Source organism: Narcine bancroftii, chromosome 4 (genome assembly GCF_036971445.1).
Source record: "Narcine bancroftii isolate sNarBan1 chromosome 4, sNarBan1.hap1, whole genome shotgun sequence".
Lineage (NCBI taxonomy): Eukaryota > Metazoa > Chordata > Chondrichthyes > Torpediniformes > Narcinidae > Narcine > Narcine bancroftii.
In genome coordinates, this window is record NC_091472.1 from 34,037,069 (window position 1) to 34,060,343 (window position 23,275).

Sequence of the window (23,275 nt, forward strand, 5' to 3'; positions counted from 1 at the left end):
ACACAGAGCCCCTCACTGGTCTCCCACCATGTCCCTGGAGGGTCATCTCCTCTGCTTCTCCTTCTCAAACAGGGGGTGTTCTCCAAGTTTTGTGGTGCCCTGCACCAGTCCTCTGCTTCCCTGGAGTCTGCAACCCTTGAGGCCTCTGTCAGTACAGGCATTGCCATCCTGTGATTGCAGGATTTTAAAATAATACACTGTTGGCTCATTTAACAGGCCACTTAAAGCCTGTATGGAGCGGTCAGTAGTAGACTGGATGGGAGAACCCTGCAGATCAGCACTGTATCTCTGCTTCCCGCTCTCTCCAGCAGCTCTGCCATTTATTTTTAAGAAAAAGAGTGAAGATCAAAACTTCAGATCTGGCACAAGGTTATAGTCTACTAGGTAGCAGTGATTCCTATATATACTTCTGGGATCTGGATGACAGTAAGCATCTCAAGGTACTGAAAAGATATCACCAATGCTGTCTCCGCAAAATCCATAAAAATCACTGTTAATATTAGCAGATCAATGCAAATGTCTTTCCCCTGGACAACTTCCTCAGCCTTAAGGACATGGCTACAGTTAGTCATTGCTTCTGGGTAGGCGACAGTCCTTGGATTCATAACCTAGGCTCCCAAATCAGATGCTCTCCTTAGCACTGTCACAGGTGGACAGAGCAATAATGCATTGCAACTCGGATCATAGGCATTCTTTAAAGGTAATTACATCACTAAACAGGGATGCTGCAATTCCAGACTAAATGAATGACAGCAGACCATCTCCACATTTCTGGGACATCTTGGGATAAACAACGAATGAACCCAAGAGCAGCACCACACCAAAGTAAAATCTGAGACATTGCTTCAGCAGGGAGGCAATAGTTGTCAGATTGAATTCGGGATACAAAGAATGACCAACAGCTGGAATCAAATTTTAGGTAAGGATAGTGAAGAACTGGCAGTCTGATGATGAGATGAGGGTGGAACTAGGATTTTACTTTGTTCCTAGTGGATGAGCAAGAACAGGCTGTTTGGTTTCTTCTATCAATATCCAAAGCAATTTAGAGGAGTAAACAAAGAATTTTAGAGCATTTTATGACCTCTGCTATCAAATTACAACAAAAAATACTCCTAAAACATAGTTATTATGAAATAGAGGAAAAGGAACAGCCACTTTGAATACAGCAAGATAAATAAATTTTTTGCATTCTGTCAGTTATCGAAAAGTATTGGTCATAAACTTGAAAAACCGCCCTCGAATAGTGCCATGGAATGCTAAGTGCTTCACTGAAGTATCAGCCAAAAGGTGCAATGTTGGAAATGCTGTACAGTGGCAAAGAAAATGGCTGCTGTGGAAAGCATTAACCCATTTCAAAACTCCCCAAAGATGATCCATAACCTACAATGTAAATATGAAAAACTGAGACAATGTCCTGAAGTATTCTAAAAAGTCACAGCTGTAACATAAACAGCAATTAGTTATGAAATTTTGCTGAACTCTGAAATGTCTCAATTGTCAAGTATCTTTCTCAAAGTGAGAGGGAATCTGTAGTCACCAAAATTGATGGGGTAGTTGACAGTTAGGAAAGATATTCAACAGAATATAGATCAGTTGGGAAGGTGGGCCAAGGAGTGGCAAATGGAATTTTATCCTGACAATGGTAAGGTGTGGCACTTTGGCAAGTCAAAACAGGTTAGGTCTTGCACATTAAATGGCAGGGCCCTGGAAAGTGTTGTGGAACAGTGACTCAGCGGGGGTGGGGGAAACACTGAAGTTTGCAGACACCACGGTTGAAGTAAACTCAATAGGTCAAACTGTGTCCTTTATATAGCAAAGGTAAAAATACATAACCGATGTTTCAGGCTTGAGGTTCATCAAGGTATGGAAAAATGTCAGCAGGCATCTGAATAAAATATTACCTCCTGCCTTTGCAAATATTTACCTAGCCATCCCTCCTCTCCTTGCTTACCCTTCCTCCCTTCTCCACCTATTACCTTCTGCCTTTGCAAAGATTCCCCAAACTGGACTCCCTCATCTTCATGATGGATGTCCAATCCCTTTATACAGACCAAAGACCCAAACAGTCACCCTCTATCCACCCTCCTCCACCTCTCAGAACTTGTCCTCACTCTAAACAACTTCTCCTTTAATTCATCTCACTTCCTCCAAATCAAAGGCGAAGTGATAAGTACCCACATGGGTCCCAGCTTGGCCTGCTGTTTGTGCGCTTTGTGGAGCAAGCCATGCTGCAAGCCTACACAGACAATGCCCCTCAACGCTTCCTCTGTTATACTGATGACTACATCGGGGTTGCCTCATGGACCTGTGATGAACTCATCAACTTCATTCATTTCGCAGGCAACTTCCACCCCGATCTCAAACTCATCTGGACAATCTCTTACAACACTCTCCCCTTTCTGGATCTCTCTGTCATCAGCTTGGGAGACAAGCTTTCCACCAGCATATATTACAAACTCACCAACTCCCACAACTACCTCAACTACACTTCCTCACACCCTGACCCCTCTGTCAATTTTTCATTCTCTGCCATATCTGTTCCCAGGATGAAGCCTTCCAGTCCAGATCTTCTGAAATATCTGCCTTCTTCCACAAAAATGGCTTTCCCTGCACCACCATCAAAGCCCTCACCAGCATCTCCTCCATTTCCTGTTCATCTGCCCTGGTGCCCTCTTTCCCCAGATGCAACAAACACAGGATTCTCCTTGTCCTCACTTAACAGCCTCCACATTCAACACATTATCCTCTGGAATTTCCAGCACTTACAACAGGATCCCACAACCAGACACATCTTCCCCTCTATGCCTTCTATATGGACCACTCCCTCCATCACACTCTAGTGTACTTATCCCTCCCCACCAATCACCCTCCACCCAGTACCTTCTCCTGTGACCGCAGGGGGTGCCAAACATGCCCACACCTCCTCCTTCACCACAGTCCAGGACTCCATACAAGCCTTTCAAGTGAGATTGCTTCACTAAGCACCTTCACTCGGTCTGGACCAGTGACAGAGACCTCCCAGTAGCTAACCATTTCAGTTCTGTGTCACACTCCCATACTCACGTGTCTGTCCATGCCTCATGTACTATCCCACCAAGACAATCCGTAAATTGGAGGAACACCCAATTTTCTGTCTGGGCACTCTCCAGCCGGATGGCATTAACATCAACTTTTTTGGTTTCTGGTAATGTGCTCTCCTTTCCCCCTCCCTTCCCTTATTAGCTCTCCACTCTTTTCCATCTCTATTCATCTAGCCATCCCTCCTCCCCTTGCTTGCTGCTGTCCCCTCCCTCCCTTCTCCACCTATTGCCTTTATGACCATGCCTCCCCTTATCCTTTTATTTGGAGGACTGACAATATGTTAGTTATGTATTTTTATCTTTTCTATATAAAGGATACTGTTTGACCTGCTGAGCTTCTCCAGCAATGTTTTTACAGAGACTCAGGGTACAGGTACATAGTTCCATAAATGTGCAACTCTGGTGGGCAGAGTTGGTGAAGATCATGTTTGGCACGCTTGCCAGAATACTGAGAATAAAAACTGTGACCTCTTGATGAGATCATAATTTGAGTACTGTATGCAGTTCTGTTTGCTCATCTACGGGATGCATCAATAATTTGCAAAAGGTTCAGAGGAAATTCATCAGGATGTTGCCTGGACTAGGGAGGGTGGTGGGGCGGGCGACTTGAATTACAGGGTTGACCAAGTTGGATCTTTATTCCCCAGAGTGAAGAAGGCCAAGGTGTGACCTTACAGAGAACTTGAAAATCATAAGGGGCATGGATAAAATGCTCATAGCCTCCTCCTTCCCCCCGCCCCCCACAAGGGTAGACAATTCTGAAATTAAAAGGCATTGGTTTAGGAGAGAAGGGATCGATTTAAGAGGGACCTGAGAGGAATCCTTTTCACTCAGAGTGTAGAAGCAGGTACAATTACAGGATTAAAAGATGCTTGGATAGCTATACAGACAGAAGGGGCTAAAAGGTTATGGACCTTAAGGACAAGCCCAGAATGCCAATTTGATCAGCATGGACACGTTGGGCCAGAGGGCTCTTTCCATGTTATCTGAGCCTACAAGTAAACAATATCAGGCAAACCTACCTAAGAAACATAAGTACAGTACCCAATTTTCATCTATACTTTCCTAGAATCTCTCAAAAGTGATTATTAATCTAAACCTGGCCAATGCTTCTTCTCCCCACTTAAAAACCAATTATTCCCAAGATGCTCCCCCAAGTAATATTATTTAAGTTTCTATCAAACTCAGATCACTTCTGACTTTGTATTGCTTTTATATGGTGGTTTAAAACACATGTATAAATTGCTCTCAGACTATTGAATATTTGCCACTAACCACATTATACCAACTCTATGAAAAGAATATACCCTTTAGACCAGATTAATGAAGTAAAATCCCTGGTGGTTTGAAAGGAGCACGAAGGGGTGCTGAATATATTCCAATCATTGTGATGTAGAAATCATTAAAATGCCTACAAAAAATTTGGTTACTTCCTCTAAAAATTAAGAAATGCACCAGAATCTTGCATGGGATTAGAGGATTTTAGTTACGAGGAGAGATTAGATAGGCTGGGCTTTTCTTCCTGTAGCAAAGAAAGACCAGTGATGATCTGATAGAAGGGTATCAAAAACAAGAGGGAATAGGTATCAAAAACAAGAGGGTATCAAAAACAAGAGGGTATCAAAAACAAAAACAAGAGGGAATAGGTTTAAGGTGAGGATCTGAGGGGTTATTTGTTTCAATCACAGAGTAGTTGACATCTGGAACATGCTGCCAGAGGAATCAGATACATTTACTGGGTTTAATAAGCATCTAGTGAGATACATCAACAAGGCACATGCAATGAATGAAGATGGGTGAAAAGTTTGGCAAGTTCAAGTATTTCTTTCTTCCTCACTCATTGCATATTACGAAGCTCAGAAATAACATGTCACCTCTCTATTGAATATTAGAGATTATATGACATCTCTTAGATGTCACATTTGCAACTGTCAAATTTCAGGCACACATGTTCCTGTTTCAAGAACACTTTACTGCACTGACACACAAGTGTTTGTACTATTCAAGAACTCTGGGGTTGGTGTAGCAGTTAGCACAACGCCTTTACAGCGCCAGTGATCAGGACTGGGGTTCAAATCCTGTGCTATCTGTAAGGAGTTTGTACTTTCTCCCTGTGTCTGCATGGGTTTTCCTTGGGGGCTCCAGTTTCCTCCCACTATTTGAAACGTACTGGAGGTGTAGGTTAATTGGGTGTAAATTGGGCGGCACGGACTCGGGGAGGGGGGGTCGAAATGGCCTATTACTGTGCTGTATGTCTAAACTAAATTAATTTTTTTAAAATAAGAAAATACTGCATAAAACTCAGCAGATCAAATCAAGCACCATCAGTGAAAAAATAAACAAATGTCGAAAGATGCTGTCTACCATATGTTGCCTGGCCTGCTGGCCATTTACATCAGCTGTTCATATTTCAGATTTCCAACACCTGCTGTTTAATTTTTAATTTCAATCTAGGGATATTCATAGACATTAAGTAAACAAAAATATTGCTGGAGGAACATTGCAAGTCAGACATCATCCATGGGTGGAAATTGTCAGTTAATGTTTCAGGTCTTTATCAACCTAGAGAATGTTGATATAAAGGATAGAAGCTGGATCTACTACTTTTGTTTCTCTATTCTCATTAATGTTGTTTGGAAGAAATTGAGATTAGTCGTGCCACAAGAAACAAATGTTATCTTTCGAAGAGCAACACTGTTGAGTGAAAAAAATCCGATAGACACCTTCAAACATTGACTTTAGCAGGTAAAGCTTGTGTGACAATTCTGCAGACACATGCAGCTTTAGCAAGAATCGTGAGGATTTCTGGAAGGGTAAAAACTGCATTTAAAAGGTATTTGGGGCAGTACAGTATTGCCGCGCTTCAGAGTGCCAGACAGCCGGGTTCATTTCCGACCTCGGATGCTGTCTGTGTGGAGTTTGCATGTTCTCTATCAAACTGCATGGCTCTCCCCCTGGTGCTCCATTTTCTTACAAAGATAATGAAAAGCAACAAAAAAAAATCTACCATGCTGAATATCGAAAATGAAGACAAAAGAGGTTGTAAAACTGGAAATGGAAGGGGATGCGTGGAGAATAAAATTGGATTCGTGTAAAAGTCGGCGAGGACCTCTTTGGTGCTGTGATTTTTCTGACAAGGTCACTTCGCAGAGGAACGAAGAATAAGCTCTGCTCCAAACAACCTCTGCAAATAAATCGATAGCACCGTGGTAGTTCGAGTAAGCGGATTGCGAGTGGGCATTATCTATTTTGGACGGCGAGGACCGCGGAAATGACGAGTCTCCACCCCAAGGTGGAGAGAAAAGGAGGGCCATGAAGAGCGGGCGGCGGCGCTTCCTGTCTCCTCGATCCGACCACGTGGACCTGTCAGTTTTTCCAAGCTGCAACCTCTCATTCAGGAAACTGACACAATCGGGAACTCAGATGCTGGCTTCTCCTTCTCGACCAGGCCTGCAATCCTAGGCCCCCATTAAACAAACGCTGGGGGGGGGGGGGGCCTGAACCCTACATTTCATCCCCTCCCATCCAGGGACTGCCTTCAATTTACCCATAAAACACCAAGTCTCGTTCCTCAAGTACAAGAGAAATAAAACGATCCCGATTTAAAGTTGCACCGCCAGCCACACCGAAGTGTTCAGGGCTTTTCAACCCAGCGAAATGTTGCCAATTTCTCCTTAAAGTTTGCAACGTTTTAAATAAAAAAAACCCACTTTGTTACATTGCAAATAATTCCCCAAATAAAATATATACAAGTAGAGGTGGGGGGGGGGGGAGGGGGAAGAGAGGACATAAAATTCCGGCCCGATGTTTGCTGTGATAATAATTTACATAAGCACAAAGATTTTCGACGAGCTGCGAAGTGCCCGCGGAGCTGGGCGCCCTGAAACGTGGTGCGGGCACTAACTTGCCTTCGTCCCCCCCCCCGCCCCGATGCCCGGGGAACCTTGTCGTCGAACGAAAGGAAATGAAACCACTCGAAGCACGAGGGGTCCCCGGCGTTGGACGCGGATCTCGATCCCCCTTCCCCTCTCTCTCTCTCTCCCCCCGTTACCGAGACTTTCCACACTTTAGAAATAAATATACTCACGATCTTCCGGCATGTAGCGCTGCGGCCTCGGAGGGAGGGAGGGAGGGAGGGGAGGGAGTGGGGGAGGTGGATCGCTGCTAGGGGGGGTGTTTTTCTTCCCCCCCCCCCAGTGATTTATTTATCTTTGCTGGGGGAAACGTTGCGCTAACAGCTGCCTCTCATCCGAAGCAGAAAAGCGAGAGAAACTCCAAAGGAACGCCACGAAATCCCCTGGCGTTGCCATGGTAACGTGCCGCCGCCTGGAGCCCCTCCCCTGACCGCGGCGGCTGGTCCCGCCGCCGTCGCTTTGTGCGCCCTTGCCCCAATCAGGCCCTTCCTCCCGCTCGGGGCGGGGTGCACGCTCCGTTCCCTTCGGCTGCCCCCATCAAATGCGCGGGTCACTGCTCGCTGGACGGCTGCGCCGGGGTGTGCGCGCGGGCTGCTGGAGTTCGGGAGGGGAGGGGAGGGTAGGGTCTCGAGCCCGAGACATGCAGCCGGCAGGACAGGCCAACCAGTGGTTCTTGGCCTCCGGGTTCCTCCGCGTCCTTTTGGCGGTAAAGCCTTGGGGGGGGGGGGGTGGAAGAGTTACATTTTCCAGCACGCGTCGGGCTAAGGTGAGCAGGGGCTCTGCGGATACGGGGATACCTGGTTCGCTTAATGGGTATCCCAACGGATTTCAGCGCTGGACATCCTGCTGCCGACATTGCCGTGGAAATGAGCAGGTTGCAGGCAGCCAAGTTGTGCTGTTGTCTCGCCGAACGAGGGGCTGAGTATGTTTTCGAACGCTGTGTGGTTTCCAGACTGAAAAGTGCGATGGATCCGTCCGGAGAGCAACGCTCAAGTAACAATCACGCATGTAATTTGTGAATTAGATTTCAACTGGAAAGTGGAACAAAATGAGCGTTTCCCTTTCGGTTCGTATCCTGAGAAGGAGGGAGGAGACTTGGAGCGTCTCCGGCAATTTTTTTTAATTTTTGGAGCCGATTTCAGATTTTCGCAATTTAATTCCATTCGGAATGAAGAAGGGAGTATTATATTTATACGGCAACTTTCAGGATTTTTGGATGTCCCATGGTGTGGCAACCAAGAAAGTTTTTTTTTAAAATATGAACACGTCACCTAGGAAAGGTGGCAATCAATTTTTGCACAAGCAAAATAAGTGAAAATCTCAACAATCTATTCACATTTGCTGGTAACGTTTGAACTTTTTTGCGTGGCATCATTTAAGATTGGAAGAGAAGAAACTGGGCTTTATTCATTGTCTGTTGATTGAACGATGTAGAACAGATGGCATTTATGCTGCCATCTGCTTTATTACCTCGTGATTTGAATATCATCCTGTGTTTAATTCATTTTTTTAAAAGGATCGTGATTGTGGATTCTTAAAAAGTGTTAAGATACTCGAGTTTTGAGATGAATGGTACTTTATAAATGCAAACTCCCTTTCGTTAGCTTTGTTATTTGTTGTATATTTTATCTTAAAATAAACCATATCACACTGATGTAGTTCCAGGTATGAGGTATCCCAAGAGCTAAATACAGAGGAGAAAATTGTAATCAAACGAACCAATTGGGAAGCTATTTCAGAATGCACAGATCATGGGTGGAAAGCTCCCTTCTCTGCTATCATTTAATGGCAACATTGCAGGTGAGACTGGGCAGTCCTATTGCAGACACAAGAGTATATACATTCACAGGATGGCCATCAGGAACTGAGATTTCCCCTTTCAGCTCACCAACCTTCTGTCTTCCCAAAGGCTATTCTCAGTGGAAAAATACTGCAACCATTCTCGGCCTCATCCTGTATAAAATTTACAATTGCAATAAAATTAGTTAATTTGTTCAGCTACATACATTTTGTTTTTAAACTTATGGAATGGACAGCCTGTGGGTTAGTTATTTCAAATTATCAGGACCTGCTTATTGTAAGGGATGCTGTATGTTTCAAGGAGTGGAGGAGTCCTGTAGCTTTAATTGCCTATAAATCTGCTGCATCCTCCTCTCTCGCTGACAGCCTGATCCAATGAGCACTGGTGAACAGAAATAGAAGAGCTTAATTTTATTGTGTGTGCATTCAGGCTGAAGTGAGATAATGGTGCAAGTACTGATCGCGTAGTTCATTTAACAGTGAACATGCTAATAAAATACTCCATTAATGAAATAAGTTTTTTTTTTGAACCTGTAGTTATTTTCACTTCAATTGTTTTGTTCTGATTTTAAGAGCCATATTGGATTCCATAAGCTAAGCAAACAGCTCACCATACCTAATAAAACCTATTTCAGTTATGATGTAGGGTCTCATCTGGAAACATTAGCTGTCTCTTTCCCTTCCTCGGTGCTGCTTGACCCATGGAGTTCTTCCAGCATTTTATTTTGTGTTACTGAAACATCATTTTATTTCTTCATTTTTTTTCTCTTATTTTTGGTAGACTAAACCAGCTCAGGAGCATACAATTTTGGATTAGACTGTGAGGACTGCCTTTCCCAATTGAAATAAGTTTCAATAAGCAACTAAACAATTTTCGGAACCCGGTTTCTAGTTGGCTGTTGAGTGCATGTGATCCACATGCACACAGTCACATAAATTTGTCACTGTTCACTAGTCTTTGTTAATATCGCTACTTAGATTTTAATATAAACTGTTGATATGGTCTTCGCTTGCCAAATCATACCTTTTCATTTCCTGAAGTTTGCATTTTTGTTTACATAAACTATTTGTTTTTAAATATATATTTAATTGAAATTTATTTCCATTGCAGTAGAGCCGGAGATATTGGATGCCATTATGCTTCTAGAAGTGAAAAACGTAAAGCAAAGGAAGAAAAAGAAAGAAGAGACCAATTTGTGATATCAAAAACATGCAAGTTGACAAGAATATTTTGATGTTCATGATGATGATGCCAAAACAGCTGAAGTTGGAAATGTAGGAACAGCTAGTACTAGTGCAGCAGAAGGCATTCAGCAACAGCCAGCATCCATTGAATGTGAAAGATGTTAGGTCTGCTTTGTTCATGAATGAGTGAGACAAACACCAGACTGAGTCGAAATCAGGGTTCTTTGTTCTTTATTACCGGATTGTAACACTTGCGACTAACCATGTTAGTCGGAGAATGCATTCTGCCGTTATCAGCAAAATGGTGATTTTTTATACCCTTGGATATGTGCTTAGAACATCATCATATCATTACTTGTCCAATGACTAAAACTGTTGCTATCCTTTCCCTGCTAGCTTCCTGCCTCTCAATCCATCAATGTCTCTCTTATCTTGTAAGTACAAGGATGCATTCACATCTTGTTACAGCCCTGCACATTCCCATCTCATGATGTTTTACCTTACAAAGAAGAGGCTAAAAGAACAAGTTCTCCTAATGATATTGGTGACTGGCCAAATAATCAAGATGGTTGTGATCATAAATATTTGAGAGCCATGGGAAGTGATGAATATCAATGTGCTAATAGTGACTTCTCTTCATCCATGCGATTGTATGATAATGAAAAGAAACCTTGACACCGTCAAAAGTTTTATTTCACACGTGCATAAACCTACAAACAAGCAACATGCAAGAAATTGGTTATGCTATTCAGAAAGCAAAGGAAGCTTATTCTGTTTCCCATGCAAGGTTATGACTTCAGGATGTTCACCAAAGTTTACTGAAGAAGGGTTTAATGACTGGAAAAATGCAAGCAATCTATTATGTCGACATGAACAAAGTTCCTCACATAGACAAGCTTTAATTTCACTGTGGATGCACAAAAATAATGGTTTACGTGTTGATTCCCAACTTGTGAAAGTTTTTAGCAGAACGAGGCCTTTCATTTAGTGGTCGCTATGAAACTGTTGGCTCTCCTCATAATGGAAATTACTTGGGATTGTTAGAATTACTGGCCAAGTTTGACTCTTTTTCTAGCAGAGCATATTCTGCTGCATTACCTGGTGGTGGTGGTGCTCATTTGCCCATTGTGAAAAGAATGTTAGATATCAGATGGGCAGCTGCAACAAAAGCACTTTTACACAGATTTTCTGCAATAAGACAAGTCTTGGATGAATTTTCAAGTAACGATGATCAGAAGGCAGAATGTCAACAGGATTGTTGACTACCTCCATCCGTGATGAAGTTGGAAACAGGAATAATGGTCATATTGCGGGATCAAGTATTACAGCATTTCAATGCAATCTTTTGGCCAAGACTTGTACACCACTTGTATATCCATGCACTCTATAAATCCTTGCATGGATATATTCAAGCAATGCTCTCTACTTTTTTCCAGACATAGAGCAAAAAGCTAAGGATCTGACTGAATGTGAAGATTTTCTTTGAGTTTGTTCTAGATAATGCAAGCGAAATCGTGAGTATTGTGGCAGCACACCACTAGGCAGGCGAACCGGCCCTGCTTGTAATCCACGTGGTGGGGTAGCCGGCCAAAATGGCACCGTCGGAGGTTCCCCATCTCAGCATGGGGCTCAGAAGCCCGCACTGGGGGACCACGTGAGGCCCGGGTGACATCAGGGCCCCTCAGCGCGGTTCTCAGCCTGGTCCGGGCTGGGAGTACAAATCCAGCCCAGCAGCCTGCAATAAATCAGTTCTGCTCATTGAGCTCAACCTGCCTGGTTGTGTGTTCTTTCAGTAGCAGTGTAGCCGCCGCTACAATTGGTGACCCTGACTGATTCAAACGTCTTTGAACCCATGATAAGTGAACCTGAGATCAGTGCTATAGCCATCAAGCTGCCTGAATTCTGGGTTCAGGAGCCAGAAACCTGGTTCAGCCACATGGAGGCTCAGTTTCACCTCTGCCAGATTTCATCCGACACTATCAAATTCTACTATGTGGTCGCCTCCTTGGACCAGGCCACTACCACACGCGTGCTGCACGTCGTTCAGCACCCACCCACCGAAGACAAATACAAGACCATCAAGCGAGTGCTCACTGGATCCCTCGGACTATCCAGGCGCCAGTGTGCCACTCGGATGCAGCACCTCAACACCCTGGGGGACAGGTCCCTGATGGACGAGATGCTCACGATCATGGGTGATCACACCAACTACCCACTCTTCGAGTGCATTTTCCTCGACTATTTGCCCGAGGACATCCGGCTGTTACTGGTCCAAGAGAGCTTTACCGACCCGAGGAAGGTCGCTCAGAAGGCCCAAGAGCTGTGCCTCGAGCGATTCCCGGAGGGCTCGGCAGTCCAGCAGGTCACGAGGCACAGGCAGGACCACGCCAAGCCACCCCTAGCACTATGGTAGAGCATCCGGCCCCTTCAGGGGCCACCAAGAGCATAACCAGGGGCACGGCATCTGCTCCAGGCCTCTGTTTCTACCACCAGCGCTGGGGAGCCAAGGCAGTCCACTTCCAGATCGGCCGACGAAAGTTCTTGTGGAGGTTCACTCTCTCGTCCCTTCCGACTGCCATCCTGGGTGCTGACTTCCTCCTCTCCCATGGGCTTCTGGTGGACATTTGGGGTAGGTGCCTGGTGGACGCCCGTACTTTCCAGGCTGTTTGCCTCGACGCCTCCCACACAGAGCAGCCGCAGATGGCCACGATCAGCACGCCCAGAGATGAGTTCCAGCGAATTAAGTTTCCATCCCTCCTCAAGCCACAGTTCTCCGCTGCCTTGCCGCGCCACGGGGTGTTCCACCACATCCCAACCCAGGGCCCACCGGTTCATGCCAAGGCACGCCGGCTCCCACCTGACAAACTCCAGGTGGGGAAGGAGAAGTTTTCGCATCTGTTGGAGCTGGGGATCATTCGGTGGTCCGACAGCCCGCGGACCTCGCCGATCCACCTGGTCCCGAAAACCTCAGGCGGCTGGCACTCCTGCGGAGACTATCGACGGCTCAATGAGGCAACAGTTCCTGACTGTTAACCCATCTCTCACATCCAGGACTTTACGGCCAACCTGCATGGTGCGAGGGTTTTCTCCAAGGTTGACCTGGTGCGCGGGTATCTCCAAATCCCGATGCACCCTGAGGACATACCCAAGACAGCCGTCATCACTCCCTTTGGCTTGTTCGAATTCCTTCGCATGCCATTTGGGCTCAAGAACGCCGCTCAGACCTTTCAGTGCCCATGGATTCAGTGGATTTCGTCTTCATTTACTTAGACGACATCCTCGTTGCCAGCAGGGATCGAGCGCAACACAAGGCCCACCTGCGCACCCTCTTCTCTTGGGTGTCCGATTTCAAGAAGTGGGATTGAGGTAAATAGCTATTTTGACCAGTCTGCTTGCAATGGGTTAAATGGCCTCCTGTGTCAATAAGTCTCTGTACTATCCCTTCCATGTGAAGTTTCCTGTGAGAAGAAAAAAATAATTCAACATTCAGTTACTTTGTAAAACAAATGTCAGTCCAATCAGAGTTGTGATTCTGTTTTGACTTCTGGCATCAAGTTTATAATGCACTATATTGTCTCTGAAGCAAAATGTAAAATATTCATTTAGATTTTAAACATGGAGGCTGGTATCAGAGTTTCTTTCCATGTGAACTGGCATCTTTGGACTATTTGCCCTTCATCAATCTAAATAATAAATGTAATCTTTCAATCAAGACCAAGTGTATTTGTATTTCTCTTAGTTGGTTCCATTGAAAACCTCCCAGGAACCCAGACAAATTTTTTTTTAAATTCCCCTCAAGCTCTGGGGTTCTGCAGACAACTATGTAGGCTTTGATACTCTTAAGAACCACAGGTTTAGCACCCAGATCAAGAAGTCGGGGCTGTGGAACTGCTCCCTCTCAGCTCCAGCCACCCAGGTTCAATCCAGACCCCTGGAGCTGTCTTTGTGGTATTTTCATCTTTTGCCTTTGACTGCATAGGTTTCCTCTAGATATTCCAATTTCCTTCCACATCCAAAAGACGTGCACATTTGGAAGTTAAATGGCCAATGTAAACTGCCCTTCAAGTGTAGGTGAATGGATGGGACTGATGGGAGAATAAAAATGGGACTAGTGTAAATAGGTGTTTGATAGCTTGTGGATGACCTGAAACTGAAATTTAGCACTCAGCTGTTTGCTAATAAATATTTGTTAGACATATTTAAAGTCAATTACCCAACTGAAGTGTAATCTGAAATTTTCAACATCAGCATTTTCTTTCAAAGATTTTGTGACCAGTTCATGGTGATATCAGTATAAGGGAATTGGGGGTTACAGAGAGAAGGCGGGGGCGGGATACTGAACTTTAAGATCAGCCATGATCTCATTGAATGGCGGAGCAGGCTCGAAGGGCCGAATGACCTACTCCTGCTCCTATCTTCTGTTTCTATATTTCTAACAACTATGATACTGTAATTATTTAAGCATTGAAACAGCTAGTGGAATTGCTCTCTGGCAGCCTTAAAAACCACAGATGAGCCAGAGTGACACACATTTTACAGTACTGATCTAACTGCTTTGTTATTTATTAGGAGGTTGATCAGATTTTTGTCAGATCTATGGAATACCTTTGAAAGTAGAGATAAGGTTAGATTTTTTACTTTGCTTATTTTCCAATCTTCAAACAATGTTGTTCTATTTAAAAAGGGAATAGGGACAAACCAGGAAATTGTAGTCCAGTGAGCATTAAAAATTACTGGAAAAGAGAGACCAGATATACTTTTGAAAAGCATGGACTTGCAAACAGGTGTTACATCACAGACCAGCAGCAATAGAAATTCAACAAGAGACTGATTGTTTTTCTTTTTAAAGCAATATATTTATTAATAACTAATAATAATGACTTAACCCCAACTATTCTTATGTGTGTGATACTGCTCAGGCACAATTCTGGAAAATCATTCCAAATTTCAGTCTTAGAAGTACATAGTGGAAACGCAGACTTTTAAACTGCTGTACTGAAGTAATCAGGAAGGAGGTCAGAGAGACTGAGTGACTGGTCTGCTAAAAACTCTCAATTCTTGGTTGAGTTTCTTCCAGAGGAATGCCTTTCATACGAATGATTGTCACAACTCTCCTTTTCCTTGTGTAGGGGAAACAAAACGTACAACTTCCACGCTGCTTCCAAAACCCAGGCACGGGTCAGTAGAAATGACCTTGATTCAATGCAGGAATTCTGCTTCCTTTACGCAGATATACGTCAATCAAAGTGACCGTTCCTTTGGTCCCGGTGGTTCAGTAATTCCCCTTACAGGGAGAATCATCCAAATTGTACATTTCACACAAAGTCTCTCCACTTCATCAGATGCTTGGTGGTCAATTTATGAATCCTGTTTCTTTGTGTCCCAAACATATGACTCTCACCATCTGTTTTTATTGAATAAACAACCAATGTTATTCTTCCTGACTACCAACCCTGGGTAATGTCTCTTCTTAATGGTGCCACTCAGTCTCCCCACAAGCTGTGAATGTTTGTTGCCTGTATTAACCCTTAAAGTGACAGTCACTGGATGAAACGAGCTTGCAATACAGAGGAGGTTCTTTATCACAAATTTGATTGAGTTTTTTGAGGCAGTTGGCTACAAAGAAAATTGATGTAGGTAGAATGTTGTCTCGTGGTGGCTCAGCCATGCAACAGGCAAACTGGCTCACAAAGTTGTGGGCAAGTCTGCAGCAGATCTGACTATGAGAGCTCTGGGTGCAGGGCAAGCCCACAGCCTATCAGCTGATGTTATAAAGGTCCCAGAAGCGTCATCGGGTTCTGAAGGATTTAAACGTGTGTTGGTTATTAAAGTCAGTTGGTTCTACTTGCTTTTGAGACTGTGTGCTTCTTTTGCTCTGTGTGCTTCTTTTGCTCTGTGTGCCTTATGCGACTACACTACATAGATTTTACTAAAGCATATGACAAGGCCCCTCATGGTGTGCTGGACCAGGAGATAAATCGCATGGGATGCACAGTGAGCTGGTAAGTTGGACAGAAAATTGGCTTGGTACAAGAAGACAAGGTAATGGTGGAGAGGTGTTTGATGCAGGTCTGCGACCAGTGGTTTTCTGCAAGGATCAATATTGTGTCTAAGATGTATATCAATAATCGCGATGAAACTATAGAAGGTCTGATAAGTTCACAGATGACACAAGAATTGTAGAGTTGTGAACAGTGAGGAAGATTGTTAAATGATCCAGCAGGATTTAGGTCAGGTAAAGATGTAGCTGCACAAGTGGCAGATGGAATTTAATACAGCTGGACAAGGTTGCACATTGGCAGGTCAAATGAGAGGACCATAGGAGTGATGATGTATAGCAGGGCCTTGGAGTGCAAAGCCTTAGCTCCCTGAAACTGGCAACAAAAGTGAATAAGCTGGTAAACAAGGTGTACAGAGTGCTTGGACAATTGGAATATAAAAGTTTAGAAGTCATGCTGTGTAAATCTTTGGTCAGGTACTTTTGGAGTAGTGTGTGCAAATCTGATGGCCACATTACAGAACAGACGTGGAGGCTTTGGAGAGGCTGCAAAAGAGGTTCACCAGAATGTTGCCTGGATTACAGAGAGCATTAGCTACAAGAAGAGGTTGGATAAAATTGAATTGTTTTCTCTGGTGCATTGGAGGCTGAAGGTCAACCTAATAGGGATTTATTGTTTTACCAAAATAGACTTTATTCAGAATAAATTATTTACAAAAGGCAAAAAAATCATTCAAAGTTGCTTCCCACCCTTAGTGTCATATTCATTTCTATTTATAGCATTACCACCATTCTGGTATCTTGTCATTACTCCCCTCTGTTGTTTGAGGGGCTTCACCTCAGTCAATGTCCCTCAATGCCTGGTAATGAGGCTCTAGTCTGTGGTCCTTCCCCACAGTGCCCTCGCATTGGCTGCACCAAACCTCAGTGTGTTTCTCAGCGCGTCCTCTTACAGCCTGGAATGTGCCAGGTGGCAGCATTCCCACACTGTCAGCTCCATGTGCTGAAAGACCAACAGGTTTCGGGCAGACTAATGTGTCTTTCACATGAGTTGATGGTCTTCCAGCAGTTCTGGAGGTCTGACTCTCTGTGTGCCCCCGGGAACAGGCTGTAAATCAGAGAATCCTCCGTCACGCTACTGCTGGGGAAGAAGTGTGACAAGGATCCTTGCATTCTTCTCCACGTGGCATAAAGTTTTGAGAGGCATATATAGGCATCCTATATTTAGTCTTTTTCCCACAGTTGAAATGCTAAACAGTAGAGGTAAGAGGGAGAAGGTTTGAAGGAGATTTGGTAGGTACTTGAAGAGGTGCCAGGAGAGGTGGTGGAAGCAACATTTTAAGGGCATTTTACAGACATGTGATTGGGCACAGAATCTAATGTACCAACACTGATGCAGACAGATGGGATTACTGGTAGGTTACTTGGGATCAGTGTTGTAAATGGGTGATAATGCTAGGTCTAGAATGCATTTTTGTGGTTTCAATAACTGGTATCTAATAGCAATTAGATTTTGTATTATGAATCAGACACATTTGCAATTGAACAGTAGAATAATAATTGTACATGCTTTCTTTTTTCTGTCTTTTAAACAGGTGCTCTGTTTTCCTGCCATGGCGATCATCTTTGAGATTTGCATGGGAAATATGTCCATCAAATGATAAATAATATCAAGTTACCTGGAAGCTTTTGAAGATCATATTAACCTATGATAAACCTGTTTTAAAGAAAGTTTCTCCTCACAATAGATGCAATTTTTACTTTGACAGTGTAACTTTTATGTCAGTAAAGTGACATTAGGCTAATGTGTTCATTTTTATTGGCAACAAAAATGAAAACACTAAAGGGAGGAGGACTTAAGAAAATCAAAAATGTGACACTACCAACATTACATTTACTGCTCGGCATTATTCCTGTAGCAAGTTGGAAAATCTCCTTGTGGCAAAGGGATAAATAGCTTTAGGTAGTGGTTCCAATGGTAGGAGAGAATTCATGGCATCAGAATGAATGATAATTAAGGAGTAAATAAATAAAATGTCTGCCTTGGTTCTTTCATGTAAGTGATTTTTAGTTTGTGTGTAATCTGTAGGAAAGTTGGGAATCTGACCTTCATTCTAATTTAGCTGATGTTATCCGAACAAAATTAGGACTAAAATTAACTTTTTGGTCAAGATTAAAGGAATTTTTTTTTTTACAAAAAACGTTCATTCAGTCCCTCAAGGGCAAACTTGCTGCCAGTGGAGCAATATCATTTGAACCATTACCTTCTCATTCCCTATCATTCTCTCAAATGCCTGTCCACTTTATTTATTGAAGTACTGATTGAATTTTTTTCCTATCAGCTCTACAGCCTTGAGTTCCATCTCTCTCTGCACTCTCTGACCCAGCTTTTATATAGGCCCAATTTCCCACCGCTGAGCCCGGTTTTCCTGCCGTTGTCAGCATAATTGACGGTCGCTGATTGGTTGATATTCCCGCTGTGTGGGCAGTCAGCTGAGGAAAAAGCCCATTAGCTTGCACGGTCCTTGTGTGAGATGTGTCCACTGGCAAGCCCCGCCCAATCATACCAGCATCCTGAAGATGGCAGGTTTTCAAAGTAGTGCACGACCTGATGCACTCAGCCATCAGAACCACTCAGCAGCCACCATTTTGTGTGTCGGGCTGCCTCCTGGGTTGCAGCCTGCTACGGAACCCCCCCCCCCCCCCCAGAACCGGTAATCTGAGTATTGTCCTTTGCCTTTGGCGGCCTGTCCCTGCTTCGCGGGGCCTGTGTAGTGATCGGCTGGCTGGTGTCTGTGTGCTGGCTTGAGGGAGTTGATAGTAAAAGTCTCTTCCTTACCACTGATATCCAGCACACACGTGTACCCGTTGTGCCTGGTCACTCAGTAGAGGCCCTCGTATAGTCGTTGCAGAGGCGAGCAATGTGCTCCCCATTGTACGAAGATTTATTTACGTCTAGGTGCTTGGGGATAAATGACTTTGGTTGTCTGTGCGACAAATACTGTGCTGGGTCTAAGGTGTCTAGTTGCTCCCTTAACTTATCCAATGTTGCTGCTGGTGGTTCTGGGTCCTTGGCAGTGGCCAAAAACTCCTCTTGTGTGCCATACACCATTTCTGCTGCTGAGGCATTGAAATCCTCCTTCAGTGCCGTGCGGATACCCAGGAGGACCCACGATAGCTCATCTGTCCAATGCAGTCCCTTGAGCCGAGTCATCAGAGTCGCCTTCAGGTGTATGTGGAACCGCTCCGCCAACCTGTTGGCCTGTGGGTGATATGCTATTATGTGGTGGAGTTGGGTTCCCAGAAAATTTTCCAATGCTGCCCAGAGCCCTGAGGTGAATTGTGCACCCTTATCAGAAGTCATAAGCTCTGGCACTCCAAACTTTAGTACCCAAGTATTGATCAATGTTCTGGCGCAGGACTCGGTAGTTGTTTCCACCAGCAGGACCATTTCTAGCCACCTTGTGGAATGGTCAACCATTGCCACCTGGGAGACCAGCAGCTGTCCTACAATATCAATGTGGACATGACTGAACCTTCGCCATGCTGGTTCGAAGGTTTGGGGGATGTGCTTTGGTGTGCATTTGCACCTTTGATGGTTGACAGAGTGTGCAGGTCTTGACCTGCTTACAGAGACTGTGCCAGATGAAGTTGCTGAGTGGTTCTGATGGCTGAGTGCATCAGGTCATGCACTACTTTGAAAACCTGCCATCTTCAGAATGCTGGTATGATTGGGCGGGGCTTGCCAGTGGACACATCTCATAGGAGTGTCTGGTTGCCTGGGTCGATGGTGGTGTCCTCTAGCCTGAGCCCTGAGACTGCCATCTTATACGTGGGAATCTCGGGGTCTGTCTGTTGTGCTTTGGCCAGGACAGGGTCTGGGCAGTCTGGGATGCTGGTTATGACAGTGTGTTGACCACTATGTTGCTTTTACCAGCAATGGTAAACTCCGTAGTAAACTCGGATATGTAGGACAGGTGTCTTTGTTGCCTGGCTGATCACGGGATCTGATACTTCATTGAAGGCGAAGGCTAGTGGTCTGTGAAGACCTTGAATTGCCTCCCCTCCAAAAAGTATCTGAAGTGTCGGACTGCCGGTATAGTGCCAAGAGTTCATGATTGAAGACATATTTGAGTTCAGATGACTGGAGGTGTCAGCTAAAAAAACTCCAGGGGCTGCCAATGTCCTTTGACCAACCATGTTGGAGGTGACCACTCTGAGGGCGGACGGGACATCTGTCCTAGGGTGCACCTGAAGTGTAGCATTGGCAAGTGTGTTTTTTTGCTTTTCAGAATGCCTCCAATGTTTCCTTGCCCCAGGATACTTTTTTATTTCCCTGCCTTGAGTGTGAAGTGGACTGCTGATATGAAACAGTGGTAAAAATTGATCACACCAGCAAATTCTTGGATGCCCTTCACTGTGTGGGGTTTGGTGAAACGCGTGACGGCCTCTACTTTTTCGGGCAGAATTGTCACCCCTTGACTGTTCATTCGGTGGTCCAGGAAGTCTATTATCTGTAGCCCGAACTGATATTTGGCTGGATTAATTGTATGACTGAAGTCACTCAGGCGAGTGTACAATTGTCTTAAGTGGGTCGTGTACTCTTTGTGATTGCAGTTGGCTATCAGGATATAGTCTAGGTAAATGAATGCACTCCTGAGGTCCCGGCCTACTGCGTCCATGAGTCTCTGGAGGGTCTGATTCTTGAGCTCGAAGGGCACCCTTAGGAATTCAAACAGTCTAAATGGGGTGACGATCGCAGTTTTAGGGATGTCGGGGTGGACCAGTATTTGATGATAGCTGCAGATGAGTTTGACTTGAGGAAAATATTTGTGCCCCTTTTAGATTTGCAGTGAAATCCTGTATATGTGGAACAGGATATCTGTCCAGTGCGGTGGCTTAGTTAAGGCAGCAGTAATTGCCGCATGGCCTCCACCCTCCTGCTGCCTTTGGTGTCATGTGTAGGGGGGAAGCCCAGGGACTGTTCGACCGCTGCACTATTCCCAGCTCCTCCATTTTAAAAATTTCTCTTGTGAGGTTGAGTTTTTCAGGAGGAAGGTGGCGCACCCTGGCATGGAGTGGAGGTCCTGCTGTCAGGATGTGGTGCCGTATCCCATGCTAAAATTTGGCAGAGGTAAACTGGGGTGTCATGATGGAAGGGAATTCAGCCAGGATGCATGTGAACTCGTTTTCAGACACCTTGACTGAGATGAGATGGGGGGCTGATAGTCTGACTTCACCCAGGGAAAAAGTTTGGAAAGTCCTGGTGTGCACCAAATGCCACCCTTTGAGATCCACTAGCAGACAGTAGGCCCGGAGGAAGTCTGCACCCTGGAGCGGTGGTGCTACTGCCACCAGTGTAAAAGTCCATGTGAACAAGCTGTTGTCAAAATGGAGTTAGATGGTGCAGGTGCTGAAGGTCCTTGTGCTGCTACTATTCGCTGCCCTCAGGGCCAGGCCTGGTTTCCCATTCTGGGTGTCGTAGGCTGAGGGGAGGAAAGGATGCTAACTTTGGCACCCATGTCAACCAAGAATTGTTATTCCAAGAGGGAGTCCCAGACACGTAGGACGCTGTCTTGTTAGCCAATTGCCGTAGCCACTAGTGATGGTTGGCCACGGAGTTTCCCTGAAACACATGGGGGGGGGGGGGGGGGGTGGGCGGGCAGCATTGGTGGGTCTCCATATTCCATCTCTGATGATAAAAGCAGTACTGATCAGTGGGGGAGTCCATTTGCCTTTCTGATGGTTGTTGCAGCCTTGGCATTCTCTGCGTATATGGCCTAGCGACTTGCTCCATCATGGAGCAGCTGTTCTTTTTTGCTCTCCAGAGCACATCTGCCAGAGCGGTGACTTTCCTGGAGTCGCTGAGATCCTCGGGCAGCTGTTCCAGAAAAAACCTGCTTAAAAAGCAGGCATGGCTTGTGCCCCTCGACCAAGGCCAACATGTCACTCATGAGGATGGATGGGACCCTATCCTCCAGGCTGTCCATGTGCAACAGTCAGGCAATGCGCTTGTGCAGTGAGAACCCAAAAGTTTGAGTTAAAAGCTCTTTTACGGCCTCATATTTGCCTTGTTCTGGAGGCTGCCTCAGGAAATCGATGACGTGCTGTGTCCTGGTTGAGGGAGATCACCATGTAGTAGTATGTCAAGGTGTTGGTGGAGATTTGTCGGAGCTGGAACTGGGCTTCGGCCTGCTCAAACCACACCAGCGGCTGCGCTGTCCAGAATGTCGACAGTTTCAAGGAAACTGCATGAAGAGTAAACTGGGCAGTCATCTTTGGGTCCAAATGCCATTTAGACTGGTCGGGGTCACCAATGTAGTGAGTTGCTACAGGAGGTAGTGGAAGAATAACCCACACTTGATGTGATTATAGACAAGACTGGTTTATTGCACTCTCTGCCCCTGCTTATATAGGCCCAGTTTCCAACTGCTGGGCCCGTTTTTCCCACTGTTGTCGACAGAAGTGATGTCAGCAGCTGATTAGTTGATGTTCCTGCCATGTGGCCAGACATCTGGGGAGAAAGGCCATTAGCTTGTGTGATCACTGCGTTCAACCGTCATTTTATGTGTCAGGCCACCTCCCGGGTAGTGGGCTGTGACAATACTATAATGGATCCTGGAGGAAGATATATTTTAATTAACTGTCAAATTTGTTCTGAAATGTGGACACGTATGAGGTTTTATGTACCAAATGTGGATGAAGAAGATTTTATAAAGGTGTGGTATATTTAAGTTAAGGACATATGCCATCATATGTTGAAATAGGATGAATAATGAGACCACGCCTCAGGTTTCAGCCAGAGAAGAGCAAAATCATTTATTGATGTGCTGTCAGACTTGATATAGACAAACAACAGGTGACCTGGCATCATGACATCTGGAGTACGTACTACCTCATGACATCCAAGTTGAGTAGACCTTCGGGTGCTGCTGAGTCACTATTCCTTGTGGCTGGAGTGCCTTGTTGCCAGTAGACAGGACCCTGTTGTGTCCAGTTATCATTAACTTGGAGCTGTTAGTGCTGGGTCTGCCCATCCACCACCCCCCCCCCCCACCTCAGGATACCATTACAAGAGAAACTTTATTTTTTGGCTGAAAGACAGTAAAAAGTTTTCATAGGAGTCTATTTTCATTGTTGTCTTGATCCATTATTCGATAAATCAGTTAAAACAGTAAGGAGAGTTAAAGCGGCTAAAGCTATTTTCAGTTTAATGAAGGAATTAAATTTTATTTGATATTTGGCAAAAGTTGAATCCTAAAGAGAGAGATTATTCTTTTTATTCTCATAGGCATGAT

At 44.8% G+C, this 23,275-nt stretch overlaps 1 protein-coding gene and 1 long non-coding RNA gene across 9 annotated transcripts in view; one reads left to right on the top strand and one right to left on the bottom strand.

Moving 5' to 3' along the window:
- Positions 1-8,067, bottom strand: part of LOC138760445 (forkhead box protein N2-like) — a 94,456-nt gene extending 86,389 nt beyond the window's left edge. Inside the window, exon 1 of one of the 3 annotated variants that reach the window (XM_069931034.1) lies at positions 7,792-8,067. The gene's annotated coding sequence lies outside the window, so the exon portion shown is untranslated. Of the gene's footprint in view, positions 1-3,063; positions 3,148-7,167; positions 7,654-7,791 lie in introns of those variants that run through there. The other 2 variants (XM_069931033.1, XM_069931035.1) reach the window with 2 other exon arrangements.
- Positions 1-23,275, top strand: part of LOC138760446 (uncharacterized) — a 134,857-nt gene that overhangs the window by 99,011 nt on the left and 12,571 nt on the right. For 2 of the 6 annotated variants that reach the window (XR_011355610.1, XR_011355612.1), the window contains exons 3-4: positions 8,654-8,794; positions 9,906-13,345. This is a non-coding gene — a long non-coding RNA (uncharacterized lncRNA). Of the gene's footprint in view, positions 1-8,653; positions 8,795-9,905; positions 13,694-17,572; positions 18,511-23,275 lie in introns of those variants that run through there. The other 4 variants (XR_011355615.1, XR_011355613.1, XR_011355611.1 and 1 more) reach the window with 4 other exon arrangements.